The following is an 11,401-nucleotide window of genomic DNA, read 5'->3' as shown; positions in this document are numbered from 1 at the left end:
AAGACCTGAACGCCAATCATGAGGCTTGGGGTAGCTCCTGTAATAATTTCAATGGGAGAAACATCTCCCCAACATTAGATGAGCTGGAACTAGTTTTTTTAAATGATGGTTCATATACCAGAATAGAACCACCACCAAAATGACCATCAGTGGTGGATCTAACAATAACATCTAAGGATATTGCTACCAGATCATCATGGCAAATAATTCCTGACTTAGGATTTAGTGATCATCTACCCACAATGTGCAAAATTGGTGTCCAAAAGATTACCATCCACATGCCACCAAGGAATAACAGAAACTTCAAAAAAGCTAATTAAGACCAATAGACCTCAGTATTAGAGTCATCATTTACATCATTTCCAGGTGAGAACTACTGATCATTTGCAGATTTATTAAATAAAGCTGCACATTTGTCTATTCCATTGTACAAATCAAATGTTAATAAACAGTATCATATCCCATGGTGGGATATGATAAGTAATTCCAATCAACACCCAACTTACAAAATTATTTAATAGTAAAAAACAAATGTGATATAGCTAGAAGATTCCTTAAAGATAAAAGAAGGGCATCCTTCCTGATCCTAATATGGCACAAGAGATACTGAATTCGTTGGCTCCTCCCAGTATACATTTACATCAACAAAGTATACAAGCTAACAATACAAGTTCCCCTTTTACCTTAAATGAATACACATTCATAATAAACTCTAAAAAGGAATCTGCTACGGGACTTGACTTAATTTTATACTCTATGATTAGAAATCTACCTCATTCAGGATCATTACTATTGTTACAAATTTTTAACAAATGCTTAAGTACAGGGACCATCCCGATTTAATGGAAACAGTCATTAATAATTCCAAACCTAAAACCTATGAAAGATAAAGTCACTGCAACTAACTATAGGCCTATTGCCCTCACCTCTTGTGTAGGTAAAGTTTTAGAATCAATGATCAAAAATAGGTTGGAATGGCTTATAAAAAATAAGGGAATCCTCAGACCATTGAGGCTAGGTTTTAAAAGGGGTAAAGGATGTTCAGAATGTCTATCCTTTTTGACATCTAAAATTCAAAAATAATTTAGTAATAATGAATGTATAATAGGAATATTCTTGGATATCCATTCAGCATATGATAGTGTTAGTATTGACAAACCGTACTCTACTTTAATACATTTGGATATACCACATGGTTTACCTAACCTTATATATGACTTTTTAAAATGCAGAGAACTGTTTGTCAAAGATAACTCTGGGTTAATATATGGCCCAAATACTACTAGCACTGGACTCACACAAGGATCATCATTAAGTCCAATGCTATTCAACATATATATACCTACTCATTACACGATGTGTTCCCCACAAATGCTAAAGTCATACAGTATGCTGACGATTTTGTAATTCTAGTCAAGGGAGTAAATGTTAAAAATATAATATTAAAAATAAACAAATATTTAGCCAATCTTGAGGCCTGGCTGGACAATCATAATTTGAACATCTCTGTGGGCAAATCTAAAGCTATCTTGTTTACAAAGGGTAATACCAAAATAATGCCTGGAAATATCAGTTAATAAATACCTAGTAATAGTTTTACAGAAGAACCTTAAATGGAAGGCACATATTAACCAGCTGGAAGTCAAAATTGGTAAAGCACTGAATGTAATGCGTGCCTTGTGTGGAACATGGTGGGGCAGTGGCCCAAAAATATTAAAACTGATCCATGAAGCACTTATCTTAAGTCATTTGAACTATGGGGTTCAATTCCTATCTACATACCCTAAATATATATTAAAAAAACTAGATCAGATGCACGACCAAAGTATTCGGATTATCACAGGATGCATAAAGTCAACTCCAATCCAAGCCTTATTATCAGAGTCTGGAGAACTGCCAAAAAAATACAGAAGAGAATGGCTCACAAAAAAATTTTTGCTAAAAAAGCTAAGCGTTAAAAACAACCCTATCATTCAATCAATCGTTGAATTAAAAGCACTTTGTAATACGGACAACAAATACTAAAGAAATAAGGAAAAATCCATATTGATAGCAATTATTAGAAAAATCCAACCTTATTTGCAGAACCTATATTCCAGTTTCCAGTAAACTTCTTCCTTGCCATGAATATGAACTGGAACTACAACTTCAACCATTAGGAATTCTGAATGAAAACATTACAAAAAATGAATTCAATCTTAATTATGAATTTTGTGAACTTAGTTAAAAAATTTCATTCATACAAAAAATTTTTTACAGATGGCTCAACGGACACAATGGGAAATGCGGGATTTGATGTTTTTCCCCAGATATAAACTATTGATTTTCATCTAAACTGTACTGCAGAGGTAACCGCGATCAATCATGCAGTCCAAATTATACGGGAACAAAATATCACAGAAGACATTATCCTTTCTGACTCCAAAAGTGCACAACAAAAAATCAAAAAAACAGGGTTTTCTAAAGACACAAAACATACATCGTATTTAACGAAAAGAGGAATTATCCTAGCAAGGAACAATAATATCAAAATCTTACTAGCATGGATCCCAGGACACACAGGTATTACTGGAAACTACAAGACTGACCAACTTGCCAATATAGGTCGTTCTCTGAATATTCCCATGAATATCAAGCTAGAGTTTTCAAATTTTACACTCTACTTGAAAAGAGAGATTTGGTCTAACTGGGCAGATGAATGTTACGAAGGATATGGCACAAGTAATTCATTTTATGCCAAAAATAATAAACGAATCCACACACTACCATGGTTCAATAATTCGCATATATCAGTAGGAGACATTTAACTACAATCATCCGTATGAGAATGGGTCATTGCTCATTCCCTGTTCATCTATTTAGATTTGGAGTAAAAGATAATCCTTATTGCGAATGTGGCCAAGTGGGAGGATTAACCATAATTTTTTAGAATGTCGCTTAAATCAAAACCCACACTTCGACTTGTATGCCGAATTAGCTAAAACTAAACTTCCCACCCCCATAAATATTTGTACAATCCTCAAAAATATTACCGAAAATACAATAAACACCTTATGTAACTTTATTTCTACCTTTAATATTAAATTATAAACTATGATATTCCTTCTTTCAGTCCTGAGTACTTCTATTTTATCCGTCGGTAGCATTTCTGGTGTGTGCAAAGCTTGGAGGCTACCCCCGAGCGAGAAAAGTTTATACCTTTGTTGTGTTGTCTTACTAATATTTTAGCCTGTGAAGAAAAAAAAAACAGCACAAGTATACATGTAGATTAACCTAAAACAAACAAAGGAAGAATATAAGTGTAGGTAGACACTGATTGCTGAAGCAAGACAAAAAGTGTCTACCCTCGAAGTAAACTGGGTAACTTGTCTAGTACATAGCCCAAAAAAAGAACAAGAAGAAGAAGAAGAATTTGGTATAGTCAGTTTTTTGATAAAATTTTATATTTGACTTATTGCACAGGGTTAATAATTAAAACGTGGTTTTTTTTTCCTAATTTTGAAACATCCTGTAAAATAATTATGTTTGTGAACTTTGGCAAAACCTTATTTTTCGGTTGCAACCATCTCTCCTAAGCATTGTGTTTTTTGTTTCTTGTCAAAATATGCCTGGTTAATTTTTTAGAGCCAAATGAATTTGCCACCCACAATTTAGGACTTTTTTAATTATGATTATTTTGGAGTTATGTTGTAATACGACGAGGTGGCTTTGGTGACTGTTATCATTATGTCATATTGACACTTACATTTTGTTAACCCATGATTGATTATGGTTCTTAGTGTCGAATATTGTGAGAAAGCCGTTGCTCAGCGTTTGCGGGATCGTCATTTAACAGCGGTGCAAACAAGTAATCAGCTTTAAGAGGTTCGAGGCAATAATGTAAGTGTATTTAGAATTCAGTATGTATATTTAGAAGTTTTAAAAGAGACTGGAGATGTCGGAGTAAATGTTATGCATATGATCTGCAAAAAGATTTGGGAAACCGGAGAGTGGCCCAACGACTGGACAATATCCACTTTCATCCCTATATTCAAAAAAGGAACTTCGCTAGATTGCAGCAACTACAGAACGGTAATCCTAATATCCCATGCAAGCAAGGTTCTACTTCATGAAATATATGAAAGACTAAAAGCTTTTCTATTGCCTCATATATCAGAAGAACAAGCGGGATTAGTCCCAGGAAAAGGCACAAGAGAACACATCCTTAATGTCAGACAGCTAATAAAAAAACTCGTGAATTTAATACTCATATGCTTATGTGCTTTGTGGATTAAACAATGGCCTTCGATAAAGTCAAATGGCAGCAGCTATGGTTCATACTAGCGGAAATGGGAACACTCCACCACTTAATTTAACTAATCAGAAGTCTATATGAAAATAATAAGTGCACAGTAAAAATAAACAACACCCATTCCGATCATTTCAGAACAGAGGCAGGTGTCAGCCAAGGATGCATAATCTCGTCAACTCTGTTTAAAATCTACCTACAGAGAACATATTATGCGAAAGTACTAGACGAATGGAAGGGAGGAATATCAGTAGTAGGTCAAAAAATCAATAACTTGAGATATGCAGATGACACTTTAATAATCGCGGCAAGGAGGAAAAAAGCAAAACATGTGGACTACAGCTAAATAGGAGTAAGACAAAGATCATGATAGTAGACAGAGCTCGGAATAACCTTCAACATATTAAAGAAATTGGCGGCTTTGAAGTCGTAAATAGTTTCATATACCTGGAGTCCCTAATAACAAATGACGGAGTATGTAACAGAGAGATACGTAGAAAGTTGACTATTGCTAGAACAGATATGATGAAACTGGTAGCAATTTGGAAAGATTTTAGTATAACAATACACACAAAACTAAGGCTGGTAAGGGCGTTCATTTTTCCCATAGCAACATATGCATTCGAAACGTGGACCTTAAAGAAAGCGGATAAAAATAAACTGGACGCTTTTGAAATGTGGGTATACCGCCGCATGTTGAGAATATCCTGGATTGATCATTGCACTAACGTATCGATATTAGAACAACTTAAAGTAAAGGATATATTGCTTAAACAAATACAACAGAGATATTTGCAGTGTTTTGGATACATTGCTAGAAGAACAGGTACGATGAAAAAACTATTAGTCGAAGGTAGAGTTGAAGGAAAGAGCCCTAGGGAAAGATCTTCAAGCCGTTGGGTAGATCAAAAAAAAATACTTATTAACCAAGGGTTACATGAAGCTGAACAACTAGCCCAGGACGAAAAAGGATGGAGAGAAATTGTGAAAAATCTGTAAAGGCCTGATGGTGTCACCACATCCCAAAAGGGATTAGGACTGAGGAGGAGGAGGATTTAGATTTCTTTGAAGATTACATGAATTTGGTTTGCAAAGTTGCAGACCAGCAACTGGTCCCAAATTATTTTCACGGCACAGAGTGGCTAGACTACAATTTTCTAGGGAACATTTACATTGGAATTTAGGACAATTGAGTAATGTTATTTTTACGGATGAGTCGAGATACTGTCTTCACTCATCAGATGGGAGAGAACGAGTATAACATCGAACCGGAGAGAGATTTGCGGAGTGCGCTTTTAGTTCCTGCGTTAGCCATGGAGGGTGTTCGGTGATGGTATAGGCAGGAATATCCCGAGAGGCGCACACTGAATTGGTATTTATTGAGGTTTCGTTGACTGCACACCAGTATATTGAGAAAATGTTAGCGAATCACGTAGTTCCTTTTTCTCAATATATCGGTGATGATTTTCTATTAATGCCAGATAATGCGCGACCACACTCTGCAATGTCTGTCACGCAATATTTAGAGGAAGTTGGTATTAATAAAATGAACTGGCCAGTGTGTTCGCTAGATCTGAATATAATAGAGCACGTTTGGGACTTGCTTGGTAGAAATATTAGAGGTCGCGAAGGCACACCAGCCTCAATTAACGGACTTCGCTTGGCTTTAGAAGAGGAATAGCAAAACATCCAACAAGAGGATATTCGCAACCTCATAGACAGCATGAGTCGACGTGTACAGGCAGTTATAGAGGCTAGGGGAGGCAATACAAAATATTAAGTTATTTTTTAGTAGTTTTTCTTTATTATTTGCGTACTTAGGTTAAGTATTATTATTATTATTATTCAAGTGGATTTTTTTATGTTTTGTTATTGTTGTCATTGTTCATTAAAACCAAGATCATGTCGTTGCTTTTAATCATTACTAACATGATACAGTGCTTCTGTGATGTCGATATGATATCAGTCACCAAAGTATCCATCGTCGTATTACAAATTAATACAAAAGATAATGGTAATAATAGGAAAAGTCGTAAATTGTGGGTGGCAAAGTCATTTCGCTTCTAAAAATGACCTAATCTATATTTTCAAATGAAACAAAAAACATAATACTTAGAAGACATAGTTGCAACCGAAAAAATAGATCTAAAAATAAAAAAACTGAAATACTTTGAATTTGATCAAAATTTTCTCTGTTGCGTTTTTTTTGCATCTGAGTATATATATATATATATATATATATATATATATATATATATATATATATAATATATATATATATATATATATATATATATATATATATATATATATGTATAGATATATATATATATATATATAAATGGGAGACTATTATTATATAAATATATATATATATATATATATATATATATATTTATATATATAAATATATATATATATATATATATATATATATATATATATATAAATATATATATATATATATATATATATATATATATATATATATATATATATATATATAATTTTTAGTTGGTATAACCTGATCCTGAATGGCAAGTAGGAAACCCTCAGTCTTGGGAAACATCTTTTCTGATGTCAACCAATAGTTCGACGCTGTATTGTCGACATATTCTTGGCTGATCTCATTGAGATGTCGTCCATGCAGAGGTTTACTCATCCAGGTGCGCATTTTTTCTTGCTGAGTCAGGTGGTTTATGCGCATTTCTTGTTCCCTCAGTTTAAGCGGCGTTGTATCATCTACTGCGCAAATTGCTCGTTATAAAGTAGATGTCTCAGCCTGTACCTGAAAATAAGTTCTTATATTAGCAATTAGTTTATCCAATTGCTCACCTATATCCATAAGTCCTCTTCCTCCTTGATACTGCGGTAATGTTGTTCTCTCTACTGCGCTGCGTGGATGATGTTTTTCCGCGTTTGTGAGAAGTAAACAAGTCACATTTAAATTATTTTTAAGTTATTATTATACAGTTATAGTTTGTTGTTGACAGTGTTTGTTTACTAAAATTACGTGAAATTCTCAAAATCCTGCACCACAAGCTCTTCCACAGGTAATTTGTAACAACTCCGGTACCATAGGATCTAATGAAAATCTTAACGATTTTTATTGAAAATCTAGGCACAAAATGAAAAACATAATTCTTTAAACGAGGAACACATTGTTACTAGCTTGATAGAAATATAGAAAGTTTGTAACTGTGTCTTAGTCTTCGAAATTTTAGGCACAAACAGCTAGTTGAATAATTTGACTTGAGCAGATGTTTGCTTATAAGAGATCCCCTCTCTAACATTTCACCCTCTACTTTACAATCAATCAATTCACATTTTTAAAATGTTACTCGGATTTATTGGGACTTAATAAATATTTTTATGATTTTTATTATTTTTATTATCTGTATATTATAATTACCATATTAAAAAATCTATGTGTACTTATCTAATAAATATTCGGCACCAAAGATGTCATTTCTTGATTTTTGACAATCATTCCAGATTCACTAGGACTTTGTTTGGAGCCGTGTTTTGGGGCAGTAGTCTACTGTGATAGCAATCTCTATTTTTCTTTCGTTTTTCCAGTATACGTTTTAACATTGGACATTTTTTTGATTGTGGTATAAAGGAATATTTTTTTTATTTTTGATGCATTATAAGTAATTTTTTTATGATTTTTATAATATACTACCTGGCATTTTTACATATAATATACATAGTTAAGACGATTTTGTTAAATTTTCAATCCTAACGACAGAGGTGCGTCAGTTGGCACTGATGTCTACACACTCATAGAAAGTGCTTATGATGCACCATAATATGTGTCATACGCTTTAAAGCAAAAAAGCATGGTTAATATTATAAAAAATGGGCATATTACCATTCCTCAGCACAATATCATGCAGGGTCTATTAATAGGGTCAAATTTTGAAATTAGTAAATGTAGAAACCACTTTGGAAATCACGTGGAAAATTATGAAAAACACTGGTATACGTCTACTTTTAAATTGAAATTTACGCTTTTAAACCTAAATTTAAATTTATGTTTATTACACTTTTTTTTTTATTTTTTTTTATTTAAACACATATACCATCAACCACTAAGGGTTATTAGCGGGGGGACATACACAAACAGTAAGATACATATTGTTACATAAAAAAAAATATTTTTTCAATCTGGTATATAGTTTAGTCATTTTAAGATAACTTAATAAAGACTGTAAATTTGACGTTGGTATACTTTTTAAATTATCACTAAGGGCACACGCGATTCTTTCGTTCTGGTACACTGGACACTCAATAATTATATGTTTCACTGACAACTGAGTGTTGCACTTGGTACACATCGGAGCAGCCTCCTGGTTGAAGATATGCTTGTGTGTAAGAAAAGTATGTCCTATTCGGAGTCGGTTGATGATGACTTGGTCTTTTCTATTATTTGGTAAGATGAGTTTGGTTCCTACTTGACTTAGATATTCTTTGAGTTTGTTAGCAGTGTGATCCCAAGTAGTTTGCCACGCTCTGTACACGTGGGCTTTGATATTTACTTTGTGATCAGTCCAAGGCATTTGATTTATGATAGCAATACTTTGGTCGGTGGTTGCATTGCTTGCCAGAGAGTCCACTTCCTCATTACCACTTATTCCCATATGGGAAGGTACCCAGATAAAGGAAATATCTTTTTGTTGAGTCTGTAGATAAGATAACTCTTCTTTGATCTTGAGAAGTATGGCGTGAGTTGTATATAGCTGTTTTATTCCAAGTAATGCGCTCATTGAATCGGTGATGATAACAAATTTGCTTTCATTGATAGAACAACATTTTTTCACGGCCTGGTGAATTGCCGTAAGTTCTCCGGTATATATACAACAATTTGTTGGGATTCGTATGGTAGACTTGACGTTTTCGTAGATGTAGGCTGCAGCTTGTCCTTCATGACATTTGGAAGCATCAGTGAAGATTTGATGGGTTGTTGGGTATTTGGATATTACATTCTTATAAGCTTGCTGTATAAGGAAAGGATGTGTGGAATGTTTCGGGAGTTCTTTTAGAGACGTGTCTATTTTTGGAGGTTTATTCATCCAAGGAGGAACATTTACATGAATGGGCATAGTAAGACTGAACTGTTCTAAATTAAGACCAATACGTTTTATTCGTTCAGGAAATGGTAGTTTTTTTATTGCGATTTCTGTAAAGATCTGACGTTATATTTGTTCTGCAAAGTATTGTTGAGTAGGTTACGTTGCTGTTGTTTGCTGAAATTCTGGCAACGTAATTTAGTGATAGAAGATGCCTTCGTTGGCTTAAGGACAGTTCATTAGCCAAAACTTGTAAGCTACTTACTGGACTAGTTCTTGTGGCACCTAAAACTAATCTCAAGCACATATTTTGAATGTAGTCAAGTTTTTTTTAAAGATGTTTTGTTAGCAGTATCGTAGCATAAACAGCCGTAGTCTAGTTTACTTCGTATTAGTGATCTATATAGAGTAAGTAAGGTTGTTGTATCTGCCCCCCAAGAGGTATTTGACAGCATCTTTAGTAGATTAATTCTGGATTGGCAAGAACGTTGCAGATTGGTGATGTGGGTTTCCCAGTTTAAGTTACGTTCAAAAGAAAGTCCTAAGAAATTTATTTCTTCTGCTTGTTTCAGGACAACTCCATTTAGTGTTAATTGAACATTAGGATAATTTTTTCTTTTGCTAAAAATTAAATAACGTGTCTTTTCACTAGAGAATATAAAACCCGTGTTTTGCGACCAGCTTTCAATTGTGTGTAAGGTAGTTTGCAGTATATGTGTTCCCAGAGTTACATTGTTTGTTCTTAGATAAATGACTAAGTCATCTGCATATAGGCTAGTAAATACAGGTAGTTTTATTTGATGTATAATACTATTTATTGCAACTAGAAAGAGAGTAGGACTTAGAGTAGATCCTTGTGGAGTGCCGTTTTGAAGTACTCGTCTGGACGATGTAAATCCATTGGTTCTAACTCGAAAAGTTCGTGTTTTTTATTACACTTTATTTTTAACGAAACACCATGTATATTTTCATGTTTTTAGAAGCGACTTAACAACCTCATCTCAAAAAAATTATATTATATAGGGTTTATGAATATTTATGTATAGTTTTCGTCAAGCTATTAAATACAAAAAATTTTGAAATTAATAATTTATTGCACTTTTTATAATGGATATTTTAATTAGACAAATACAGAGATAATTTTTTTAAACTAAGCATCAATATATTGGGATTTTGAATTGAAATTCAATTCATTGACGAAAATTATACATAATTTCAAAATTTCACCTTGTATTATACGTAATAGACCATAGATAATATAAGTTGTTCAAATCAGGTTAATTCAAGTATATTTCAAAAACAAAATTATATAGGGTATTCTATTAAAAATAAATATAATGGACTATGATATACTTGCATGAATGACCCTGCACATTTAAATTTATTGTTACGTAAAAATATGAGTCATATTTAAAAACCTGTAAACATGTTTTTATTCACATGTTTATGGTTTAGATTTTACGAGAGGCTTCTATTTACCTGAACGGACCTTCCAGAAAACGGTCGAAACGATGACCCGGATTGACCTTCTAGTATAATCAGGCTGAATTCTCGACCGGCTGTGTTTTGATATATAATAACGGAGCTTTCATGGAAGGGACAGTTGATTTTGAAGATGCGCTCGCGATTTAATTGTTACGTTCGAATATATAAATTATTGTAAGATAAATTAATATAAATAAAGAAAATAAATTAAATTTGTAGGTGTTATAAATATTGAACCTTAAGGTAAATTAAGATAAGAACAAGACATTATAAATTAAAGAATTCACAACAAAATATAAATAATTATAAATAAATAAAAGACGTTACAGTGGTGTCAGAAGTGGGATAAGTGGAAATTGTGGAAATGGCTACGATTTATGAGCTCACAGTGACGAATTTAAGGAGACATCTCGAGGATAGAGAATTAGCTTCTACCGGAAAAAAGGCTGAGTTAGTCCAACGACTAAAGAACGCTCTGGAGGAAGATGGGTTTAATCCAGAAACGTATATATTTGAAGATAAACATGATGCTGTCATCTCGTCGATTTCGAAATTA

Source organism: Diabrotica undecimpunctata, chromosome 11 (assembly GCF_040954645.1).
Source record: "Diabrotica undecimpunctata isolate CICGRU chromosome 11, icDiaUnde3, whole genome shotgun sequence".
Taxonomy (NCBI): domain Eukaryota; kingdom Metazoa; phylum Arthropoda; class Insecta; order Coleoptera; family Chrysomelidae; genus Diabrotica; species Diabrotica undecimpunctata.
Note: the sequence above shows the minus strand (reverse complement) of the source record.